We start from the raw sequence: 25245 nt of genomic DNA, 5'->3' as shown, positions 1-25245 counted from the left end.
ACAAAGCAACTGCAATCTGTACGGTATTTACCTTTAATTAGTAAAAGTATTTCACTAACGAGGAAGTACTTTGCATTTTCTTTATCTTAAGTGAACTCCCCATTCAAAAACTGAAGCATATGCACAAGTATGCAAACATACTGTGTCTACAAAAGAGTAATACAAGAGGATAACTGAGAAAACAAAATTTTGTTCATATAGAACAAGCTATGATATACAATTTTTTTATTATTATTTTTATTATTTTTTGGATGGCCCAATAGTAAAGTTAGAAGGCAAAATTAACAGGAAAGCAATATACTGCAGGAAAATATTTGGATCCAAGTTTAAAAAAAGTTCGCTTTCATATGAGTCAATATATCTTATAAATGAGCACTAATATATGAAAAAAACCCCAGTGAATACCAAAGTTAATAATGGAAATAAGTCAGTATACTTCAATGGACCTATCCAGTCAAAATGCTTGAAAGATTGATCTAAAAACCCACTCCTTTTTTAGATAATATTTTAGTAACCTGTTGGTTAGCACGGTCATTAGTTTTACAGAGGTGACAGATATGAAAAGAAGTGTGGAAACTTAATAATTTGGAACAGTAATAATAATAGAATATCAAAATCTGGATTTAAAAGAATACACAAACAATACCAAGATTGTTCTGGAGAAAACTAGAATTTATGACACTTCTTGGGAAATAAGTCCTTAAGTGCTAAAATGAAAAAATCCACTACCACCACCACCAATAAAATAGAAAAGATGTAATGGAGAATATAAAAAAAAAAGTTTGCATGGGCTAGAAGTTCATTTCCTTTTCACATTGTGGCACTGCAAGGCAGAATGATTTAATGAATTCAACTTATGCAAGTAACTAATCAGATATCTGGTTTCACATGACTATGAATCTATTCGATAAGTCCAAACTCTGCAAGTGAAGAATACCGCTCCACCCATGAAGTTCTAACAGTTCATTCATCAGAAGATTTTTATGCAGAGATACCATATTTTATTTAACCAATTGGTACAGGATGAAAACTAAGATGAAATTTTGGGTATGAAATCCCAATGTCAGATCTGAAATAGCAGGCACAGACTTCAAAGTTAACAGCTACAGAGAAGATCACTGAGTTTAATTAGATATGTAACATTTACACCATACCTGAAAGCAAAGGCAACAGTTACTTGCTAAATAAAAGGGATTCACATAAAGGAGAAAGGGGAGGGCCATGGTAATTATTACCCAAGAGAGCGAGTAAGACAGGTAGTTCATAGCCGATGGAACACAGAGAAGTTGATGAGGAATAAGGGAGATTATAACATGTCAGAAAGCCAATATCTTTGTTGAATCCATTACTTTGGTATGCAGAAACATTACAAATTTTAACATGGACTCCTGCACTTGATCATCAAGGACGCTGACTGATAAAATTTACTAAAAGGAAGTGAAACATAGCTCTTTTAGATTAAACTCAAAGTGCGGACAAACCAGGAGACCTCCTCTGTGACAACATTCTGCCTCAAAAGCCAACAGTTCAGCTGAGGACAATTTGTCTTTTAATTTACACAGAATAGAAAAAAAAACGAAGGAAAAAAAAAAAAATCAAGTAGCTGCTTTCCAAACCAAATCAAGTGCCCTAATTTGCAATTAGAAGTGCGCAGGAAGGCAGTCCAATCTTTTAAGCATTGAAATAGCCTCAGTATGCAGATCTTGCAAAGCAGATTGGTACATGTACGCTACATGACCTGCAAGTTCTTCAGTGATAGCTGGAATCTAAGAAAGGTCAAGCAGCCCTGAGGGTGGCGAAGTTGCTTTGACAAAACATCCCAGGGCACATCCACACGATGGCCTCAGAAAAACATCCGCTCTTCTGTGGTAACTGGACACGAGCCAGCCCAGGTCTGGATGCCATGCTGATGTGGCGCTGTGCCTGAACTAGAAAGGCTGCTGAGAGGTGGGGTGTATTAGTAGGGGCACTGTGATCATATAGCTTCTGGACTGCAAATGGTTTGAGTCTGGCCAGATAGGAGCATTGGCAGAAGAGCCTGTGTCTGTCTACAGCTGTCCATATATACATACCCTCAGTGGCCCCTCCAACAACTTCAGTAACTTTCCTCTCTAAGGAATGCAGAGCAACTTCTCTGCCAGTGTAAATTAATTCAATCCAGTGGTGCTAACACTGTTTATTATAGCAGAGAATTGAGTGAGACAGTACCAAAACGGTTGTTTTTTGAGCTATTAAAAAAAAAAAACCTTCCAAACTAATCACTGTTTTGAGAGATGTTGTCAGCTTGCCCTCCTGAAGGGACATATTAACAATTTCAAACAACATCACACAACATAAATTTACCGTCCACAGGGCATTTGTCATAATCACACTTTGCAGTTTAAAGCCTCCCATACATACCAAAAAACCCACCACTGTAAGGAATTCACCCAGTGAGGACTTTTTATTTGATGTTGCTTAAACCAATTCTGTTCTCACAATAGCTGCAAGTCTCACTTGAAGTTGATAGATTTTATTATAAATGAAAGAGAAGATGTTACACCGTTAGGCTATAATCATATCTTATAAATCGTAGTAGATGTTAAACATCATTTGTATCATAATTATACATATTAGGCAAAATTAGGTAAATTAGGACATCTCCTAATTTTGCAGTACTTAGCTGTGCAACTGCAACGTTTTAAAATGCATTTTTGATGCACAGTGATACCACAGCTGGGTTTTGTAGACTGAGCCTTTTCCCTGTGTTGCTGGAAACCTCTGAGTGTTCTGGAGGGCAGAGACTTTGCAAAGCTTTAATTACCTAAACTCTACTTTTTAAAATGTCTGAATACCAAGTAATTCAAGTATTTCTCAGAATAACAGTTTAGAAAATACCATCTTGCCCATGTTGAAAACAACCCCGTGAGCTTTTCTTTTAGTGCTCTTAGGCCATTTTTTAAATTTGGAGCAGGCTGTTAAAGTACAGACAACGGACATTATTAGAATTTTGCTGATAACTGTTCCACGATTACAATGGTCAATGCTCAAGTTTTCTTCTAATTTCTAGAGCTGATCAGATTAAATATACATCATCCTTATTGTGCAACTGAACGGGTACCATAGACTCACTGCCAGGCCGTGATAATAATTTATCCTTGGAAAGCAATGTTAAAAATGTGATTAACTATCAGGAAATTTCTTGATAATGAGGCAAAGGAAGAAAATAGGTCTAAGAGAACTAACTTTTCCCACTTCTGCATCCTGTTTGGAGATCCAAGATCAGGATCCTGCTTGTGGACAGATTTCCACCATTTTCGCTAGGGGAATGAGAAAGCACCTCTTTCTGGAGCTGTTTTAAATGTAGTTACAGACTTGGTTTTGTTTTGTGTTCTTCCACTTCCGTATACCTGCCTCAAAACAGAATGTTTCGTAAACCTACATACTGACGTAAACTGTCTAATGGCAGATTAGAGAATGCAGTCAGTGGTTTTCCAGCAATACAGAAGATCAAGTAAATGCACATTATTAAAACCATGTTCCTTTGAAAACGACAGTATCTTCCAGTCTTCAGCAACTGTTCTTTAAATGAAAACAGATTTACCTCTCCTCATAAATTGGGATTTTTCTCACTACAAACCCTTGCTTTAATCTGATCTTCTCTAGGGAGAGGCCTATGTATCAACCTTCGTTAACTGTACCATAAAATATGGACCATCCACTGTATATCATCCACTGACAGAAGCCAATTTAATTTGCTATGACTGCTTTTCAACAAGGGTAAACACTGCAATGATAGTTGGCAGACATTGACTTCTCTGGAGATCAGTATCACAATTTATTGATCTAAGAAGTTAATACTGACAGGGAAAATCTTCAGTGGATATTAGAGCTTGAGATCAAATAAATCTTTATAATAACTGAAGAAAAGAAAAGACAATCTGTGTACTTTATAGCTTTTTCTAAGGAGTACTGGATGATTGCTGAACTGACTTTCAGGATGATAGTTTTAGTTGTATCATAAGTTACACCAGTAAGTATCATTTTATAATCTAGAAGTTGAGTAGAACTAGGAAATTAAATAACTGCAGTCAGCAAGCTCAGTAGTGACACTTTGATATACTGAAGGTAATCAAAGACCTGCAAATGGATTTATTAATGGATCTGCACAACATCTCTATGAAATACTGTGCTTAAATATTATTAACCTATTTCATCAATGAAAGTGAAAAAGAAGGGGAAGTGATTTGCTCAAAGCTATGAAAGGCTCTTAAAAACAAAGACAGAAATCACAAACTCACAAGTCCAAACACTCCAGTTGTTCATCCAGAGTGTGCAATGCTCCCCTACTCACTTTGGAGCGCTGCGATTTCTGTAGTCTCTATATTATTTAACATCATGAACAGTTTTTGCTGACACATACACTTCGTGCAAATAGAATTACTATAAACAATTGAGGCCAGAAAAATAAAAATTAGTTTTGAGAAGAAAAAATAGCAGACACATGAAATGAGCTTTCACCTCCCACCCCTCACCATGTTTAATTAATTTTCCCCAATATTTCCAATCTCACTCACTAAGAATGGAAGTGCCTCCTTAAAATGTGTTTAGGCCTATTTTCTAACACCTTTGAATACATTCCAGGTGGTTATTTATAAACCTATTTCATGTGTCTTTTATTAGTAGGTATAGTTAATTATTCTTACTAATTACTAATACATGCAATTATCAGCTGAGTCATGCAGTATTTGCCAGGTCCATTGCCTAGAGCTTGCTACTCCTATGGTTTAGAAGGCTGCATGGGTCTTGCATCTGACCCGAGTTATTGTAGCTCCCGTTGCAGGGGCAAACCATAAATTACAGCTGCTACCGCTTCTTGCTACCTCTTTTTATGCTAGTACATGAGGTGTGGATAGCCAAGTGAGTTTTTAGTGATTCAATTTCTACTGATTCTCAACCAGCACTTAGTATACAGGTGGACAGATTAGCCTCTATTCCTCTTAAAATCTAAGCAAACCTTATCACCTGAGCTGTGAAATGCCAAAGGAAAATTTCACTTTATTTTAAATAAGACACTGATCTGTCACTTAACAGCATTTGTACGTCTAGTACTGTTTATTTTAGAAGACTGAGTTCTCAGCAACTCTAAGCAAACACATTTAATGTAATATTTTGGACAATAATTTTTTTCAGTGAGGGGGGATCAGGATGAAGAAATTTTGTTGACTGCTATTTGTTTCTACTTTGAAAAATACCTGGAAGGATGCTCTTTTAGCCTTTTAATTAGGCTAAATTAATTATAAAGCCTATAACCAGTAAGCAACAAAGAGTATATAACCAGTTCATGGTTTGTTGCAGAGCTATAGTGTTTGAAATAGTTTAGACTCAGATTATGGGTTTGCATTGTTTAATTTATTTTTAATACATATTTAATTTACTCAAATATTTAAATTTACTAGGCTAGCTATCTCCCCTCTCATTATATTAAATGCAGAAATGTAAAAATACTGAAGTACCAGGCACAAATTGCTATTATCTGCTTTTCAGTTTCTAAAAATGCCAATATGAATATATCTAACATATAAAACATCTGATAACTGGCACAAGGAGAACACCTTAATAAACATGGCTTTAAATTTGTAAACAAAGTAGAAAGCTGAACTAAGCTTCTAAATAGAGGCACAAGAATTGGAGGTTGCTGGTTTACAATTGAGTACATACAGGGGGAAAAAACCAGTCTGTTTTTATAAGCATATAAATGTCACATTTCTCATAACAGAAAATGACATATATATCACTATATAACTAACAGATTTATTTAATAGCAAATATCCCTTCCTTCCTGCTCTTTATTTTCACCCTCATTTTTCATTGCTCATTCTTCCAGTTTGTCTTTATTCCCCGCTTTCCTTCACAAGACTTGTAATAAACAGAGACACAAGTTTCCTTGGTCAGATAACTTCCTGGCACACAGAGGTTAGATGAAGGGTCCATTAATATGTAGGAGAAAACCACTTTTACCTTCCCAAACAGCAAATTCAACTCCAGTTAATCTCTAAAAAACCCCTTCACTTCTATCTGCAAGCAGAATGTCATTGCAAAAGTAATTTGGTCAATGACTTTGGGGTTAACATCTCTTTGTGAAGAGTACTGCAGAATCATCAATGACAATCACTGTGTAAGTTAGGACTGCTACTATGATGCATTATATTAAATGCAACCCCAGTCATATTTTTATCCTAATGAAAACCAGGGTGTTGCTTTCACAAACACAAATGCTTTCTTGACAACACAGTGGAGAACTGATTTCCTTGAGCAAAACTCTACACTGTTTTCAGTTTCTATTGTTTCTTTCATACTTCATTGACTATACTATCCAGCCTTGACATTTTGTTATTGTATATTCTTCCCTAATAATATCATATAACATCAGCTTTTTCTGCTCTTTCAGCAGTCAATTGAGAGAACCAAGTACTCTCCTGGGATTTTAATCTGCAGGCTGCCTATTTCAATTGCTTTTATTTCCTTGCAGGAGATCTTTCAGGTTCAAATATATTTTGCTCAAAATGCATTCAGTTTTGTAGCAAATATGACGGTTGTCTCATACGGTTGGTTCAATGTTTGGTTTTTTTGGTATTTTTTTTAACTCCAGTCACAAAGACTTTCTCCTTCTCCAAAGTCTGCACCATAGCACTAAGAGTAACTACACTGATACTCCATACTACAGCCATAGCCTGAATCTGGAAGAAAATGTCTGCATCCATTCAAAGAAGATTCTATCAGTAAAGTATCTCCGGGCTCTCTCAAACTCCTACATCTTCCCTGCATACAGATCCATCATTTTTCTACCCTTCCAAATAAAACACTTAGGAAAGAAGTAATCAATTAATTAAACAGAGAAGGATCAAATCTGATAACAGAATCGCCTTGTCTCCCCCTCCCTTACACATTCATGTATGTTCTACATCACTACGTATCATAACATACTGGGACCAAGATATAAGCTGGAGCCAAAAAGGATCAGATATTAATACAAACAGTAGATGCACCTACAACTACATTAACGAGGGTAAAAAACATAGACAGGATATACATTTATATGCTTCTGGATATGTGAAAGTAACTGTCTTGGTGGGTTAGGAAAAAAATGCTCCTGAAAACAGGTTGTTCTGTAAGTTCCTCTGAAGTATCTGCAGATGGCCACTGTTGAAGCCAGACTTGGATTTAGGTGCCAATTTCAGCAAAACAGTTCCCATGCTCACATACTCATACAATTAACTATTCTCTATGAAGCTCTGAAAGATGTTCATGATCTCCTTACAGCTTGTGTAACATCTTTTTTAGTCTACAAGAGAAAGACGTGATTTCCTCAAGACAAAAATCTATTTGCACCTGCTATTAATGAATATTTTTCTTTAAGGTACACATTTTCTCATACACTAAAGTCATGTCCAAAAAACTACACATGCTTTACTGTTCAGTACGTCCCTTTGCCCTTAAGTACATCGGGATATAGGTGGCATCTCCAGCAACACTGGTCAGTTTTCTGCCTACAGTTTCCATGACACATATTGTTTTCATCTGAATGAGGACAATGTTTCATAACATTAATAAAACTTATTTTTTAAAACTGAACATAATGAAGCCAGCTGAATTTTCATTACTAATTTGCTGCTCAATTGTCAAGTTGTTTTCTACCCTTATTTTACTTTGTAAGCATCAAGAACAACATTGCCAGATTTTCACACTGGTGTTTTAATGTGAGGCCATGTTTTATTTTTCTGTGTTTCTCAAAAAGATTCAGATGCCTTCAACTGCTATACGTTTCACTGAGGTTTTAACAAGCCACTTTGCACTTTCTAAATGTTGTGACTGCAATTATTCTCACTTCTTCATCAGTTCTCAGAAGGGTTTTTACAATTTCAGTATGGAACCACTTCTGACAGGGTATTTTAACTTATTTAGATGCAGAGGCTTCATTCTCAAAACTGTCTTGAGTTCCCCAATAACAGCGTAAAGGAAACATTTTAAACATCTGTATGTGTCTGCTGCTAAATTAAGGAAGATAGATTTTTTTTTTTCCCCCTCACTGCAAGAAAAGAAGCAAGTGACATTTAACAATTTGAAATATGCTTTCCCTGGCTGCAACACTTCTTCTGCATGACGTTGTTAGAAATAAAAGGTAAACGTTTAGTAAGTTTTGCCACATTATTTGCTTCACAATGTTTTTAATAGTAATGTTCTTTAATGTTTTTAACAAGTTGAATCCCTTTGTGTAATATATGGCAATATTTCAGCTCCTGAAAGGTAGAAATCCTGATTACCATAGACACAGTTTTGAAGCATGCTAAGCCTGCTTTTTGGTTTAGCAAGCAGGTTCCAAAGTGGAGTTGGTCAAGGCAGAACAAATATTCCTTGATTTTGTAAATACGTGGTATGCCGAGTTTCTACCTTCAGACAGCAGCTTTCATTCTTAAGGGAAAGATTAAGAAGAGTAAGGCACAACAGGAAATTCAACTCCCACCCTGGCAGAGGGTTCAACAGAAACTACCCCAACTGCAGTGGGCTCTCCACAGTCCTTATAGCTCTACTTGTTCCTCTTCCTTTCTCTAGTCTAATGCTTACTTCTCTTCCCACCAGCTCAAATCAAGATCTGTCAAGATTGCCTGCCCTTTCTTACCTCTTAGGGTACTTGCACAGCATCACACTTCCCGCTCCCACACCCATCCCATCACCAACACCACTCCTGTCGTGCCATCCATATGAACCTGAAAGTCTTCCCACCTTCTCCACCTTTCTCCCTCCCTTTGGTCGACACCCAGCCCCTTCAGCCTATATAGAGGCTGACATATATAATATATTAGAATATATATACACTAAATATAAAGAGTATATAGTAAATATATTAATATATATTTTTATATATATTTAGATATAAAAATACACACACTCAAAACTGACTGAAAGAATCTATGTAGTTGCTGTGATGTAACAGCTGTATGATTGGTTTGCTACTGAAAAGATACACAGTGCAGCTGGTCAAATACTGCATGTCTGAAAAATATCTCAGGTTTCACTACAGTGAACCTTCACTTTGACACACCTTCTCAGCCCCAAGCTCTGTACGATCTGGGGAGGCGAAGCTGCATTGGTTAATAAACTGATGCAACTTGCAAAGGAATGGAGGAGTTAAAAGTTGCCTGTACTAGTACCTAGGCATTGCATTATCGTTATTTTTAGAGCCCTCAGCTGAGCATTTTGTTTTCATTTTTGTGTTTTGCAATGGAATTATATATTAAACTTGCTGAGATATCTGAACAGCATTTTTTAAAGCCATTAGCAATAAAATATTCATTTTTCATTTATATTATGTCCAGGAATACAAATGGGTATAATTTCTTCCTACCCTTCAACATTAATAGGGAAACCAGGGAGAAAAATTGTACACACCTTTCACATTCATTTAGCTACAACAAAATATAAAGAGCTTTTCAAGTGAAAAATACTTTGAAAAAATAAATACTGTCTGTAGTCTTTGGAAGTTACATGCATCTCCACTATTGTATTTATATATTTATTTATTTTCTTGTTTGGTAATTCTACCAGGCAAGGTCAAGGTACTGGCTCAATCACCATGTGATAAATCAGTATTCCTTGAAACAGCCTTGGTAGAACTATGATAAAAATAAATCAGCAAGAGTCAAAGCAAATGAGGAGACATGTCAGCAAACTCCTAGGCTCGTGTCACAGGCTAGGAGTTTATCCATATTCATGTTGTGCCACGAAGCAGCTGGCACCCTGGCTTATCTGACGGCAATCTCTCTGCACGGCTCCATTGAGTTTATTTGCTTCTTTTCCCTTCCCCTTGCATCCACCACTACAATTTTAGCTCTCAGCAGCTGCCACTGCTTACGAGAATCTCTGTAGGCCCAGTTATGACAAAACCAGAAGTTTCTCTTGGCATTGCCGTTGCATCTTTCACTCCTCAGCACCACAGAAGTGATGGCAGGTGCTAACGCCACTTGGCTCCTGCAGGGCGGCTGTGTGGTTGTCACTGCATCTGCTGCTTCCAGAGGCAAGCGTGTGCAGAGCAAACTGCATGGGACTACCTCGTCCTAGGCATGAGCTGTCATCTGAGTTACAAGCAAAAGCTAGTTCCCCGACGTCTTCCTAAAACCCCCAACAACTCCAGCAGAACTTGATATCCAAAAGGGATACGAAACAACACCCAGAGAGGTCATAGGATCTGCAGGCAGCAGAAGCACTCTGGGTTTAAGTGACGTCTGTCAGCAGAGCTGCGCTGAAGAGGCTGGCTCACATTATTCCTTTTGTACTCTGGCTCTTACTGCTGCTCCCAACCTTGCAGGCGTGTTAAGTTCAATACAAAAATTTCATCACTCTGCTTTTTCATGCCTCTTAAAGTTGGGACAATTTTCTATTTCTCTGCATCAGATACTGCATACAAAGGACAATCTTGGAAAGGACACTGCTCTGAGAATAGAGACAAATGTTTCTTGGCAAAGAGTTTGCACTGGAATGCAGGAAATGAACAGATCAAATATAAGAAACTTTTAGCACATACACTGCAAATGCAAAAACATGCTTGTCAAACATTGCATTTTCAACAGAAGAAATCAATATTGAGGGAATGCTAAAATCAATATCGCTCATGCCTATCTATTTTATTATACCTCTCGATTAATGGTCACATACTTTTCTTGCCAGAACTTCTGTTTCAATCTGAGCACATGATGATGGCTTTTAAAAACTGCTCAGTATTTTCTTTTAACATACAACACTCATATTGCAACGGGTCTGGAAGCTGCCCACATACAATCAGAAGAAAATTCTGCTGTCAGGTTTCAATACTTTCTAGTCTAATGGCTCCATTTCTTTCACTCAGTTATGCTTGTCCTTCAGTAGTATAAAGTCTAATTGGTTTCTGTATTAGAAGGGCGATGGATAGGTGCCCAGAAGCAGTTTTAACCCTTGTCATAGCCAGAGACACAGAGTTCAATACCAGGAGTTCTGGGAAATCTCACATTAAACAAAACTGCATTAACACACTTTTTAAAAATACGGAGAATTTGCAACTCTTACTGATGGCTCTTAAAGACAATATATTAACAGTGAATACAAATGGCTTGCACATCACTTTTCTTTTGCTTGTTTTCTGCAAAACAAGAGCATCGTATCTAGTAAACAGGAAAAAAATGCCATTCTGTAGCTTTTTAACAGATGCATGCAAAAATCCAATGAAAAATCTTTATCATTTAAGTATGGTTTTCATGAAGGAGAACAATGATTTTCACAGGATTCTTCCTGAATGCTTCCTACAGGTTATTACAGGAAGATACCTGAACTTAAATTTAAGTAATAATACTGTGATTAGGAAAGCTACTTGCAGGTATATAATTTTCAGAGGATTTCTACAACATCATACAAACTAGAAAACAATGAATACCGTTATTTCCATCTGTTTATGATAAGTTTCCTAAAACAAAAGAATTCCACTTTTAAAACGTCACTAGTAAATGCTTATATTGGGAGCATGTGAAAACCGAGCCTAATTACCTGAAAGTCAGATTGTGTTATTTTAGAAAATAAGATGTCTAGCATCCCAAAACCAGGAACTAAAGCCACTGAGGCTTGAAATCTTAAGGATTTTGTAGGAAATTATTATGCCATTCTTCATAAATTGTGATCCAGCTATAGGAGAATGGAACCATCCCACCAAATGCAAACTGAATCTAGCTAGGTCAGATACATGTATTAACTATACGTAGTAAAAGTAAGAAAGAAATCATAAGCCTTAACTATTGATGTTGTTAAACTCTTTTCAGGGGAGTCTTGCACAGCTTGAAGCATAACCAAGGAGAAGGAAACTGCCATTCAACGTTTGCCAGAGCCCCAGAAGATACGTCCCTCCCCACAGGCAACAACGCTGGATTCCAAATGCCTACAAATGCATACCTGATGTCCTGTGTCCACATGGATTCCTAACCTATCCTAAACATCAGAAAAGAAAAAAAATGCATAATATTTCCAAGTATTATAAGAACAAGTAAATAATCTCAATTTATTTTTAAAAAACACTCATTCCACTGGGAGGCAAAAGTAATGAAGATTTTAAAACAATTTTAGCGAGAAAAGGGAGTTTTTTCTTGAACATAGGATGTCAGGGAATTCCATATCTTCAAAAAGGCAAGCATGGGCCTTCAACAGATTTGCACAGCAGTAACTTATACCAAACAGTTACAGATTTAAGTGCTGTTCCTGTTTTGCAAGCCATTTCAAGCAGATGAAGGGTACTGCCCGCGTGAAGCATCATGTACAATTGGGCCCCGAAGTAGTGAATCACAATTAATGAAGTCCAATTTATGAAATCAACACCAACGAAAAAAGAGAATGAAAAATTAAGTGGGGAAAAAATGTAAAAATGCATGAACATAAAAATAGTATTGTGTCGTGGTTTAACACCAGCCACAAACTAAGCACCACACAGCCGTTCGCTCACTCCTCCCTGCTCCCAGTGGGATGGGGAAGGGAATTGAAATAAAAAGTAAAACTTGTGGGTTGAGATAAGAACGATTTAATAACTAAAGTAAAATATAACATAATATAATAATAATAATAATAATCAGTAACGAAAAGGAATATAACAAACAAACAAACAAAAACCTAACCCCCCACCCCCCACCCCAAAAACAACAAAACCAACACACCAAGAAAAGGTAAGTGATACACAATGCAGTTGCTCACCACCTGCTGACTGATGCCCAAGCAGTGATCCACCCCTCCCGGCCAACTCCCCCCCAGTTTATATACTGAGCATGATGTTCTATGGTATGGAATATCCCTTTGGCTAGTTCAGGTCAGCTGTCCTGGCCATGCTCCCTCCCAGCTTCTTGTACACCTGCTTGCTGGCAGAGCATGGGAAACTGAAAAACCCTCAACTTAGGAGAAGTGCTACTTGGCAACAACTAAAACATCAGCGTGTTATTGACATTATTCTCACACTAGATCCAAAACACACTGTACCAGCCACTAAGAAGAAAATTAACTCTATCCCAGCTGAAACCAGGACACATGGATACTTTATTTTCTATTTTGAGCAGCATGATCACTTCTGCAGTCTCATTTGAATACATTTATTATTAAAGCTGATTAATGGTTTATAGTAGCAAATGAATACAAATTTCAATTCTTATGATCATTTAAATACTTTTCAAGAGAAACAGGGCTTTCTTCTGCTTCTTCTCATTTAAATCTGTGCCTTGGGTGCACAAATTTAATGTTCACCTTACAGCATTTGTATAAGCAAGGCTAAATTAACCTGTGACCCAAAGTCTGCCAGTTCCTCCAGGACTAAAGCAGCTTCTCCCCTATGGTCTGTCCAGGCAGGGAGCTAGTGCACAGTTAGTTAAGTCATGAACATACACAGTGAATAATCTGTTCTGGTCTAACTTCCCACAAGAAAATTCTTCACACAATTGCCAGTGTGAAATATAACCAAACTCTATTTTAAAACTGGAAGAAACCCATTGCTCTGTAAATGCAAACTGTAACTGTGCAGTTAAGTGCCTCTTCTGGATAAATCCCAATTTTTTTTTCTCACACTTTACATTTATAAAGCAAAATAGGGAAACTGAAGATTTGAAAAGGTTAAAGCCTTCTGTATAGAATAATGCAATTCTTCAGCTAAGAGTACTGTACTCTTAACAACTCAGCTTAAAGTCTGCTGAGTGATTATTACCAGAATAATTTCTAAAAATAGCATCAATAGCTAGATACTGGGAGGAAAGAGAACAGGGTGTGACTGCTGAAAAACAAGCCTGCAAAAAAGAGCCTATGTCTTTTGTGTTTATTTTGACAGGAGCCTTTAGGCATTTAACTTTCTGAATTTCAGCTACCTACACAAAGATACACCACTCATTTGATATATTACATTTAAAGGAAACATTCTTTATTTTTACATGTTTTGTGAAATATGGAGTCTCTGTTTTCTTTATCCTAAGCAGACTAAAGAATCAAATTTAAAAGTATGTCAAGCAATAAAATAATAAGATACTGTGTTGCTATAGGAATCTGAAAAATTCTGAGGACAAAAGTCACATCCCTCAGATTTCAACTGTATACTAAGAGTAATTTGCATAAAATACAGTATTATTTTTCATGCATGAAAACAGCACAGATGGAATCTGAAATAACCCACATCATACCATAAAAATTGCCCTACAACTCGACTAAGAGCTAGAATAAATTGTTGATTAATAACACTAACTCCAGAGGTCTATTTTCTGTTTATTCTTTTTGAAGAATTCTTTATGAAGAAGGGGTGGGAGTGGGTTTCTAATGTTGCATGATTATTTTGTAAAAACAAATGACTTTTCAGATCTTTTCTTGAAGGCTACCAAGTCAAGAACAGATACATTTTGTTTCTGGTTGCCGGGGGATACAGAAGACCGTTTTCACACAGTGAATCATCACTGCATTTAAAAAATGGTGTTAGCAGGAATTTCTGTCACCAATATGTGGATGAGTCTTTCTGTCACATTCAGTGATCCTGCAGTGATCTAGTGAGAGAATTGTTTTTTAATTCTCAATAATTACCTAACCCTATGGCCTTTACAAAGTACATATTGTCATTAATACATAGCAAAACCCATAAGCATGATTACACAGGGACTGAAACACTTCTTCAGAACAACAACATGCTGTATAATTCACTACCTATTCAATTCTATAATAATGTATACATTCACATTAAGATTTTGTATGACTAAAGCCTCGTATGACATGATTTTCACCCAGTTAAATGACAGCTGACTTTACAGACAATGGAGAAAAAACAATTGTATCTGATAATTTACTCTACTGTAGTCATTTCAGTCAGCATTCTGACGTATGGGTTTTGTGCAAATCCACTTGTTATGCCACATATGGGAGCTTCCCTAAGAAGAAACATCAGCTGCAGTTAATTTCCATTGAATAACACAAACTTGTAGGAAGGAAGGGAAGCCTTCAAAAGATAATTTTTCTGACATGAAAAGAACTATGTTATACAGAAATAAAATTTTGCAGTTTACTGAAGGATTGTCTCAATAAAAGACAGTTCCTGAAAGAAGTCTCAGTGGTATACCACCAACAACAGTTTTGGTGACTGATTTCCATTGATAATTTGGTAGATTTTGTATATTTTGTTTAAAGAAAGATGAATTAATGTATTCCTACATGTAAACGTTAACAAGACAGTCTTTATTATGGCTTCAGTTCAGCTGATGCCTGAACTGCTTGCTGTGATGAGATGTGCTCCTGAAATAAAGAATCACTCAGAAGAACTGAGAACTAAGGCATTTTACTGGAACATTTTCATGAGAGTGTGAAAAATCAGGAAGCGAAATACAACAGCTTCCTAATGGTGTAATTGATTCCAGAAGGAACTACAGCAGTGCACATAATTAATTTCTGGGGTACACTGCAAGGTATAGTTATGTTGGATTGATATCAGGGCAATAAACAACATTACATGTGACTATACATGGGTTTTTCTCTGGACCGACTCAGATTTAGTTCGAACAAAACAAAATATGTCTGGAAAAGATTATGAAAGTTCCAAGTTAACCTTTTATCTGACAGATTAATGTAGTCAGGTAAGATAATTCAATGAGCTGTGAATGAAGAAAAAAAAGGACACAAAAGTGATTGATGGCATCCAACAGTGTGCTGGTGAGAGAGCCAGGGCATTCTGTACTGAAAAAAACACTAAAGAGTCAGAAGCAAAAGAGCCAAATACCCACTGATGTCAAAAAGGACAAGACCTGAAGAAGAATGTCTTGACATACATGGTTGGCAGGTCTAAAATAAGGGAATAGAGTATTGATTATAAGTTTGGGCTAGGAAGTAGTCGTTAGAAACTGAAGGTTTTTGAGCAAAGGAGATGAAGGATGGACTTGAGGAAGAGTAGGATGATTGGAGAAGCAGAAGTCTAAGCACAGTCTAAGAGGACTCTCGGTAAATCTGAAAGAAGCCATTAAAATGGTCCTGAGGTTGTCTTCAGTTAAGACAGAAGACGTTAAAGAAGGCTTGTCTTGTGAAAAAGACATGGAAGAGGTTGAGAAGGGCAAGTAGGAGGAAATATTTACATTAGGTTTTCTATCAAAAGCTGACTGAAATACAGTGGGCTGACTAGGGCAAGTGGGGAGACTGGAAAATAAGAACAAGCGAGGAACTTGATATGGGCTGAACAAAAAGCAGGATGGAAGTGTCAAAAGAAAGGAATTCTTTGAAAGAGGGATGTAGAAGAAAGTAATGAACAATTTCTTCTCTCTGAAGGGAAAAAAACACCCAGTAAGAAATAAAGCAACACACCACCCTCACTACTATTTGTGTTGTTCCAGGGATGGACTTCTTCAGTTTCACAGTGTGCTACACAAACTACAATCTGAGGCCACAAAAGAAGAAACCCATACAAGAAAAGAGAAAGGTCATGCTATTCCTGGCTAGATAACAACAGATTTCTTGTACAGTTCCAAGTGTGTGTTCTAATAGGGGTTTTGCATGTAACTGTAGTCCTGTTATACCTGCCAATAAAGAAAAAAAAAAAACAAAAACAGAAAAATAAAATAAAATAAAATAAAGATGAAGCATTGAAATCAGCCCAAGACAGTAGACAATATGAAGGATAAAATAATTTCATGTGCTTACAAATTAATACAAAGAAAGCCAAAGCAAACCAAATTAAAACAGACTACATTAATGCACGTAACTATTTTTTCACCTTGACCAATAATTTTTTTGACTAAGAAAAAACCCTATGTCTATCTGCCTGTCTATCTATCCTCAATACATATACTCAAGTACGTATGCTTCACTATCCACTGATGTTCAAAGCAAAAGAAGGGTTTTCACTTTCCTGCAGGAGCATTCTACAAGATAGATGATAAAACAGATAAAATATGATGTCTTGTGAGACAGTTTACAGCGCCCAGTGCAATCTATAGACAAACGCAATTAACCAGGTAATTATAGATCGATTTAATTTCCCAGCAGAGCCCACTGTTTTTTTTCCTCTCAGTTAATGTATTGATATTATATACAAACAACCTAGTTTATAATATATATGGACATGGAAGACAGTATCTTCTCCAACCCCAAAAAGCAAATGAAGTGTCAATTTAAGACCAAAGAGTGTGTCACAGAAAGGAACAGAAAACTGCAACGATGATAATTATTTGTCCACGTATTGACGTGCTTAGCAAAATAACCCAATTTAGAGCACAAAACAAAAAAGCACAATTATTATCTAAAGAGCTCTTCAATGTCTTGCAATATAAGACCAAGCTTATATTAGACAGGTTCCCCACATTTCATTTCCATGGTTTTGTTCTAACAGCTGAAGCAAAACCTGTAAACTGAAGATCTTACAAATGCTGAAAGATTTCATTTGTCTTATTGATTTGGCAGGTACACAATTAAAGTTACCCACATGTCTACACTTAATTGTTTCCAAGATTAGGCCTCCGGGTACACACAAAACAGCTTGTAATGACACCTACAGGCAGCCTGCCTAATGTTTTTTGTTATAAAGAATTCCTGTGACCTTTTCTTCAAAGCTTTCATGCACATGCTCTTCGCTGCAGGTCTTTTATATTTAGTGTAGCAAACAGCCTTGAACTTACGAAGTGACTTTTCTTTGTCTCAAGAAACCTTGCTGAGGTATAAAACCACTTTAAAGTAAAATTTCTCTAGACTTTTTTGCATTCCTTGGGAAAACATTGACAGTCTACTTAAAAAAATAAAAAAATCAAAGCAAAACCCATACAACTTAGCCCATTGCACTACTAAAGTACTATTGGGTGCTACTAAATCCACAAAGGAATAGCTGTGAGCTGCCAGTGAGAGGAAACTGTCCATTTGCTGTATGACACAAATAGTTTCTACCAGGAAATAAAGAACTCTTCACCTGAATTGAACCATAGGGAGAAATTCACGGAAGCAGAAGAAAAAGTCCTTAAAATGAAATTGCACCAAAGACACCACACCTAGATTATATGGACTGACATGTGACCTTTATTACTTAGAACTGTAGCAGTACATACCAGATGCAACACCTACTTGTAAGGAAAATACTCAGGACAGTCATTCTGTATTAAAAAAATAACTGTTCAGGTTTCAATTGTGCTTGCTGACTGCTGGTATAGCTGACTTAATTATGAACATGTGGGCACCAGCTGTGAGAGAGCAGGCAGGCGGTGCAGGAAATTTCTGAGAATCACACACGACACGTACAAGGGAGGTTAGAAGCAAAATGTGCCCACTGTATCTGCCAGCCGAGTTATCTGTCCTTATCTGATGGGATATATAATGTGTTTTCTGATGCACATCTGGAAACTTAGGAGGAAATTCTCTGAAGATGAAATGCTTCAGCAGTTCCTCATGGGTTGGTATGGAAAGAGACCAACACTGCTTTCAGTTAGAGGCTGTAGTTTGAAGCGAGGCCCTAGAAAAGGCAGCAGTGCATTGAAGTTCCTTGTGCCTTACTACTGGTGACCCTCAGATCCAATAGCAGCAAACAGCAGTTTTGTTCTACTACCCCCTGCTCTTTTCCTACAAATCCACCATTTCACAAAAAAAAAGTCTGAAAGTTACATAGACAACTCAACTATCTGATGTTGTTCTTCAGTCTCAAAATGTGGGCAAAATAAGTAAGACTAGGCTCCAAAGATCTCACAAAAGATAGATAAATGTTGAGAAAGCATAAATAACAATCATAAAGCTCTGTTATTACGGTTTAACATTACTCAGCAGTCACTAACAGGCTCATTTATTCAGCACCATAAGTGCTGAATTCCCTTGCTCTTCTAATACACAAAACAGACTGACTCCTTTTCAAGATGGAAACAGTCACTATCAAGCCTTGTCTGTTGATCTGAAGCCAGATGGTGATACCGCAGGCTCAGGATCTCAGGTCTGTGCTGTCTGGAAAGCAAACCTTCACCTGAGCCTATAATTTTTCATCCCCAAGTGACAAGCTTTCTGGAAGCATCATTGAGGAGAGAGCGAGATACAGGAGGACAGAAAGGAAGCCTGCAATGGGGAAGTGATGGAGATTGATGGAGGTTGCTGCAGACAGACCACATAGCTCAAGGTGGCTTATGTGCTTGTTTGCATGGGCAGACCTAACAATTTGGTAACATACAGTCTGTTTGCTAGGGGTACGCTAAAGCTATGGTTTCCATTTATAGCAGAAGAGGCTAGGAATAGTTATTGGTACCAATATAGTCATGGCGATAGCATTTTATGTGATTAATACTGCATGTTGTCTACTCTAACCACCATCTTCAACATTAACCTTCCTCCTGCTTACGTTACAAACAGCAGTGTGGCATAGCTTACAGAAACAACCCACAAAAACCTAACTGCATGTAGCATGATAGAAACATTATATTTGTGCCTTCTCTCTTTAAAGCATAAACAAAAGTTGCCCTCACTTCACAATTTATGCAAGCGGAAAATATTGTAATAGAGAATCTAACTCTCTTGTCCAAAAAATGGCACCCTTTCTCAGACATTTTACTGGCATACTAAGAAAACCCTCCTCCAGAATCAGATACACACCAGCAAACACATGGATGATTTTCAGCAGAACATTTCCTCAGTTTTGCAAGTAGGAACATAAAGTAAAACGGAAGACAATGTAACGCTGCTTTATGGCTTGCCTATAAACCTTCTATTTCCTTCTAACAACGTTCCTCTGTTTCTCTTCCTTCTTTCCCCTGAGACATTTGTCAGGGTATCTTTAGCATCTCCGTGAAGAATGGGCTAGAACATATACCATTTATGCATGGTGTTGCATACATATTTTTAAGTGCAAATATCTCTGTGAACTGGTCTATATAACAGATGTGCAGGATACTAATACACTGGTTTTGTTTAAGATGAAGTTGATATTTCACTGCCTTGAAACTACTATTCTACTTCAGCAAAAAGCATTCAAGATGAACTGCCCCCTTAGCAGTAGCTATAGGGAAAGCTTTAATAGCAGTCTACAATCAAAGTGAAAGTATATGTAGAAGTTTTCCTGTATTTTTTGCAGACTACTCAGAAGTTACAGGGCTTTCTTCAGAACCAAAAAAAGTCAAGGGGGAAAACATCCAAGTTAATTCATCTACTTAACAGCAAGCAGTCTCAACGGAACCAGCACAAATCATAGGTTTTAGAGGAGGGTTTAGTGCCCTATTGTTTTTGCCCCATAGAAATTGTGGGGAACAAAGAAGAATCATAAAGAGGGTAAGTTTAGTAGCAAAGACAGGCCAAATACCTGCAAGTGTTTCTGCTTTGACCGATTCCTCCAGCATGTCTGAGCAGCCCTTGAGATCTGCTAAATGAAGGCTCAAGTATCAGTTATGTGGTGTAGAGTCAAGCATTCTTGGCTAGTACCAGGGAAACAAAGAGAGTATGTCAGACTCACTACTATCCTAATCAATGCAGATCAACTCAAATAAACAGAATAATAGCTGCTTATGCCAAAACTGAATTGAGAAAACACCTTCAGGCTGCTTCTTAGCTAACCAGCACTTATTGGCTCTTATCTGTACGAATTTCAGAGTCTCCGAAGCAATAACCCTTACCCTACTTGTAATCCTGTTAATTAAGACAGGGGTAACTGAGGTATAACAAAAAAAAAAAAAGATAATTAAACCTAGTACCAATTAATTCATTTTCACAACAGTCTATGACAGTAAGATGCAAAGAGTAAATAGATGGCCCAAGAGTTAAAGACTCCATGGCTGATGCAGGCGCTAATCTCATATTTGCCAATGTCTCAAATCTGAGCTTCAGCCGCATGATCTTTTTTCACCCATATCAGCTTTAATCACTTGCTCACAGACCATAAACAAAGAGCTTACCAAGAAAAATAAACAATAAGAGCAATGCAAACACATTGATGTAATATAAACACTTTCTCCCTGACAACTTATTTTACAGAGATTACAAGCTAAATTAAGAAACAATAGAAGAGAATTAAAGTAAACTCTAACAGGCTGGCGGGGGAGGAAATGAGAAATATAGCAGTGGTACATGTTAACTATGCAGCTATCGTGATAATATACTTTTATATCCTACTATCTCAGTAAGGCGTTAGAATTTTCTGTGAGATACTAGGCTGTTTTGTACTGAATTTTGAAATTTTTGATGTAATAACTAAAGTTATTGTTGTCACTTAGACAGACTAAATCACTGATATCTACTCCTGAATTGTCATGGACAAAAAAGAACCAAAGGGAAGGGATTATGAAGCACTACAACTCCTTCATCTCCTGCTCAGCTCACAAAGCAGCTTGCTCAAGAAGTAGTTAGGGGAATTTAATAATACGTTCCATTTTTCTGCAGTTGCAGTACATATGGTGAAGAAGTTTTAAGGACTGACAGATTTTGAGATCCCAAACTCAAAGACATAACCTACAAGTAGTAAAGGAGGACCATGCTGATTCTCATCTCAGCAAACCTATATACTTGTAAAGTTAACATGAAGTGTGCAGCCTTAACTTGTAAAGAGTGATTAGTTAGCTTAAGCTCTTTCTAAATTAATACTGCATAATATCACAATCACACTAATTTTCTCAGGCTTTGGCATGACATTCTGCATGGTTCCTCCCAGAGCTTGGCAGTCTTTCCTCCAGCACCTGTTTCTTGTAAATTTTAAAACTCCTGCTCTTCTCTCTCTGAGGATGGTCAGAGCCCTGTTCCAACTGTTCTGGGTCACGGATGTAGCAGAGCCTTTTCTCATACTTTGTCCTCATTCCCACCCCGTTTTGATTTTTTAAAAAAATCCCTCCTTGTTTAGACACTAACAGTACTTACCCACTAGAGCAGAACCTATTAAAACAGCCCAAATAAAAAGTTCCTATACAAATACACTACAACATACAAAACCTATGAATTCTATCGATTTCTTGACATAATGCAAATAGGCCTGAAAAATGTACTGACACAAAGGGAAAAAATGAAAGCAAATACCTTTCATTATGGGAATTTCTGATGCCTTAGAGGTTTGCTCTCCACTGCTTTCAATTGCTGATGCTAGCCTTAAGCATGTATTAAATTTTTTGTGAATTTCAAGGATGGCCTGAGAGGAACATGTATTCAGGTTTTAAGTGTCTTTGACACGAATCAAAAGCACAAATATTTTAGTTAGGACTGATGCTTTCAGTTAGAGCTTTTTTAGCAAATATCTCAAAACCCCTTCCTTTCTCTATGACGCCAAAAGCATTTAGAAACTTCTCTTTCAACAAAATTCCCCACCCAACAGGCAACACTAGTGTATCACAAATAAATGCAGCACAATTCAGCATACATGCACAAGAAGTGCCATATCAAATTAAATAAAAACCCACAGTTGTGAGTACTTAGTCTGATGCTCTACACAAGCCATTCCATCACTGTCTTAAGTTTAGGGATACTCTTGATACACGGTCAAGAGTACCAGTCTGATTGAAGTTCCTAAATACAAAACTTGACTATAAATTCCTAGGAAGAACAGAAAGGGCCAGACAGAAAGGCAGAATCAAAGTAGCAGAGGAAAGCAAGTTGCAGAAATTTTCTACCTTGCAGCAAAGTTCCTTATGAAAACAAAGGCTTACAGAAGGAAGTAGAGCATTGATACTTAATTAAACAGCTATGCCCCCAACTATTTGTAGCTGTTAATATTGTTATTCATATGGTGTTTCCCTCCATTGTTGCTTTGGGTTTGTCTGGTGGGGTTTTGGTAGCAGAGGAGGGAGATGCAGGGGTGGCTCCTGTGAGAAGCTGCTACAAGCTTCCCCGGCTCCCAGTTGGACCTGCCTCTGGCCCAGGCCGACCCAGTCAGCGACGGTGCTAGCGCCTCTGGAAGAACAGATTTAAGAAGGGGAACCTGCAGCAGGGGAGGAGATTGGAATGTGAGAGGAACAGCTATGGAGATACCGAAGTCAGTGAAGAAGGAGGGGAGGAGGTGTGCCGGAGGAGGGGATGCCCCTGCAGCCCGTGGTGAGACGGCAGGCTGTGCCCCCCCTGCAGCCGATGGAGGTGAGCAGGGGAGCAGATGCCCACCTGCAGCCCATGAAGCACCCCCATGCCGGAGCAGGGGGATGCCCCCAGAGATGGCCGTGACTCCATGGGAAAGCCCACGCTGGCGCAGTCTGTGCCTGAAGATCGGCCCGCGGAAAGGGCCCATGCCAGAGAATTTCATGAAGGACTGCCTCCAATGGGAGGGACACCACAGTGGAGCAGGGGAAGAGTGAGGAGTCCTGCCCCTGAAGAGGAAGGGGCACAGACACAATGTATGGTGAACTGACCCCAACCCCCATTCACCGTCCCCCTGCACCACTGGGGGGGAGGAGGTAGAGAGAACCGGGAGTGGAGTTGAGCTTGGAAGGAGGGAGGGGTGGGGGGAAGGTGTTCTAAGGTTTGGGTTTACTTCTCATTTTCCCTGTTTTGATTTTATTTGTAGTAAATTAAATTGATTTAGTTTCTTCCCCAAGTTGAACCTGTCTTTTGCCCGTGACCATAACTGGCGAGTGATCCCTCCCTGTCCTTGTCTCAACCCACAAGCGTTTCTTTATATTTTTTCTCATCCCACCGGGACTCGGGGGAGGAGTGAGTGAGCAGCTTCATGTAGTTTTGTTACCAGCTGGGCTTAAACCACCACAGTTGTACATCCCAATTTTTAATATTTGTATTGCGTTTACATGGCAAGGTTTGGGTAGCAGGGAGGGGGGACTGCAAGGGTGGCTTCTGTGAGAAGACACCAGAAGCTGCCCCGATGTTGAACAGAACCAGCTCCAGATGGCTCCAAGATGGACCTACTGCTGGCCAAAGCTGAGCCCATCAGCAACGGTGGTAGCACCTCTGTGATAACATATTTAAGAAAGGGTAAAAAAAAGCTGCACATCAGCTGCAAGAGATGAGTGAGAATATGTGAGAGAAACACGTATGAAAACACCAAGGTCAGTGAAGAAGGAGGGGGAGGATGTGCTCCAGAGGCCAGAGCAAAGATTCCCCTGCAGCTTGTGGTGAAGATCATGGTGATGCAGGATGTCTCCCTTCAGCCTATGGAGCACCATGTCAAAGCAGATATCCAACCTGCAGCCCATGTAGGTCCCCATGCCGGAGCAGGTGAATGTGACCTGAAGGAAGCTGAAGCCTGTGAAGAGCCCACACTGGAGCAGTCTGTTCCTGTAGGACTGCACCCTGTGGAAAGGACCCACACTGGAGCAATTCTTGAAGAACCGCAGCTCATGGAAAGGATCCATGCTAGACAAGTTCATGAAGGACTGTATCCCATGGGAGGGACCCCACGCAACCCCTGTTCCTCATCCCTCTGCATCGCTCAAGGGAGGAGGTAGAAGAGTTGGGAGGACATTGAACCTGGGAAGAGGGAGGGACAGGAGGAAGGTGGGCTTAGTTTTGCTTTATTTCTCACTATTCTCCTCTGTTACAATTAATTAGCAATTAAATTAAATTAATTAAATTAATTTCCTTGAGTCGGGTCTGTTTTGCCCATGATGGTAATTAGGAAGAGATTCCCCTGCTCTTATTTTGATCCATGAACTTTTAATTGCATTTTTCTCCCCTTGTCCTGTTGATGAAAAGGAAGTAATACAGCAGCTTGGTGGGCACCTGGCAGTCAGCAAAGGTCAACCCATGACAATATTGCACCAGGCCAAAAAAAATCAGTATTAAGAACCTAGAGAGCTGAAGAAATTCTGATTTGCTGTGGAAAGATTGGAATAGGCCCTCTTTATTTCGAAAGATCTTTGACAAAGCTCCAGTTGACAGGTGTCTGCTTTCACCATCAGCTACACAGTAGATAACAACAAAATAATATTTGAAAGGGACTATGCCCAAAGTGGATGCAATGTTGAGCATCATTCCAAGGGAGAGTATCTAAACAGATGGTCAATTGTACATGAGCAAAATGGACTGACAACATGAAATTGTGAAGAGGAATGTAATAATATAGATAAAATTCCAAAGACTTAAAATACTGTTCCTCATGAAAAATGAAAATTAAAGGCACTTAATTAAAGGAGCATAATGTGTGGAAACTAAACATTAAAATGATGTTTAAAGAAATCAAACTGCAAAAGTGTACCTTCAGTAACTCATCAACTGAATCAGAGCTCATTTTCACCAGCATACTTCAAGCCACCAGTCTTGAAAACTAATTTTAGAACTAAGGGCCTCAAATGGATGTTGACAAGGTTCTTTTGTTATACGCGC

At 38.2% G+C, this 25245-nt stretch overlaps 1 protein-coding gene across 4 annotated transcripts in view; it reads right to left on the bottom strand.

The window, feature by feature from the left end:
- The window catches only part of CCSER1 (coiled-coil serine rich protein 1), a 715692-nt gene that overhangs the window by 375083 nt on the left and 315364 nt on the right, over nucleotides 1-25245 (bottom strand). The gene's annotated exons all lie outside the window — the stretch shown is intronic.

Source organism: Accipiter gentilis, chromosome 12 (assembly GCF_929443795.1).
Source record: "Accipiter gentilis chromosome 12, bAccGen1.1, whole genome shotgun sequence".
NCBI classification, from domain to species: domain Eukaryota; kingdom Metazoa; phylum Chordata; class Aves; order Accipitriformes; family Accipitridae; genus Astur; species Astur gentilis.
Note: the sequence above shows the minus strand (reverse complement) of the source record. Positions and strands in the feature narration are given on the sequence as shown.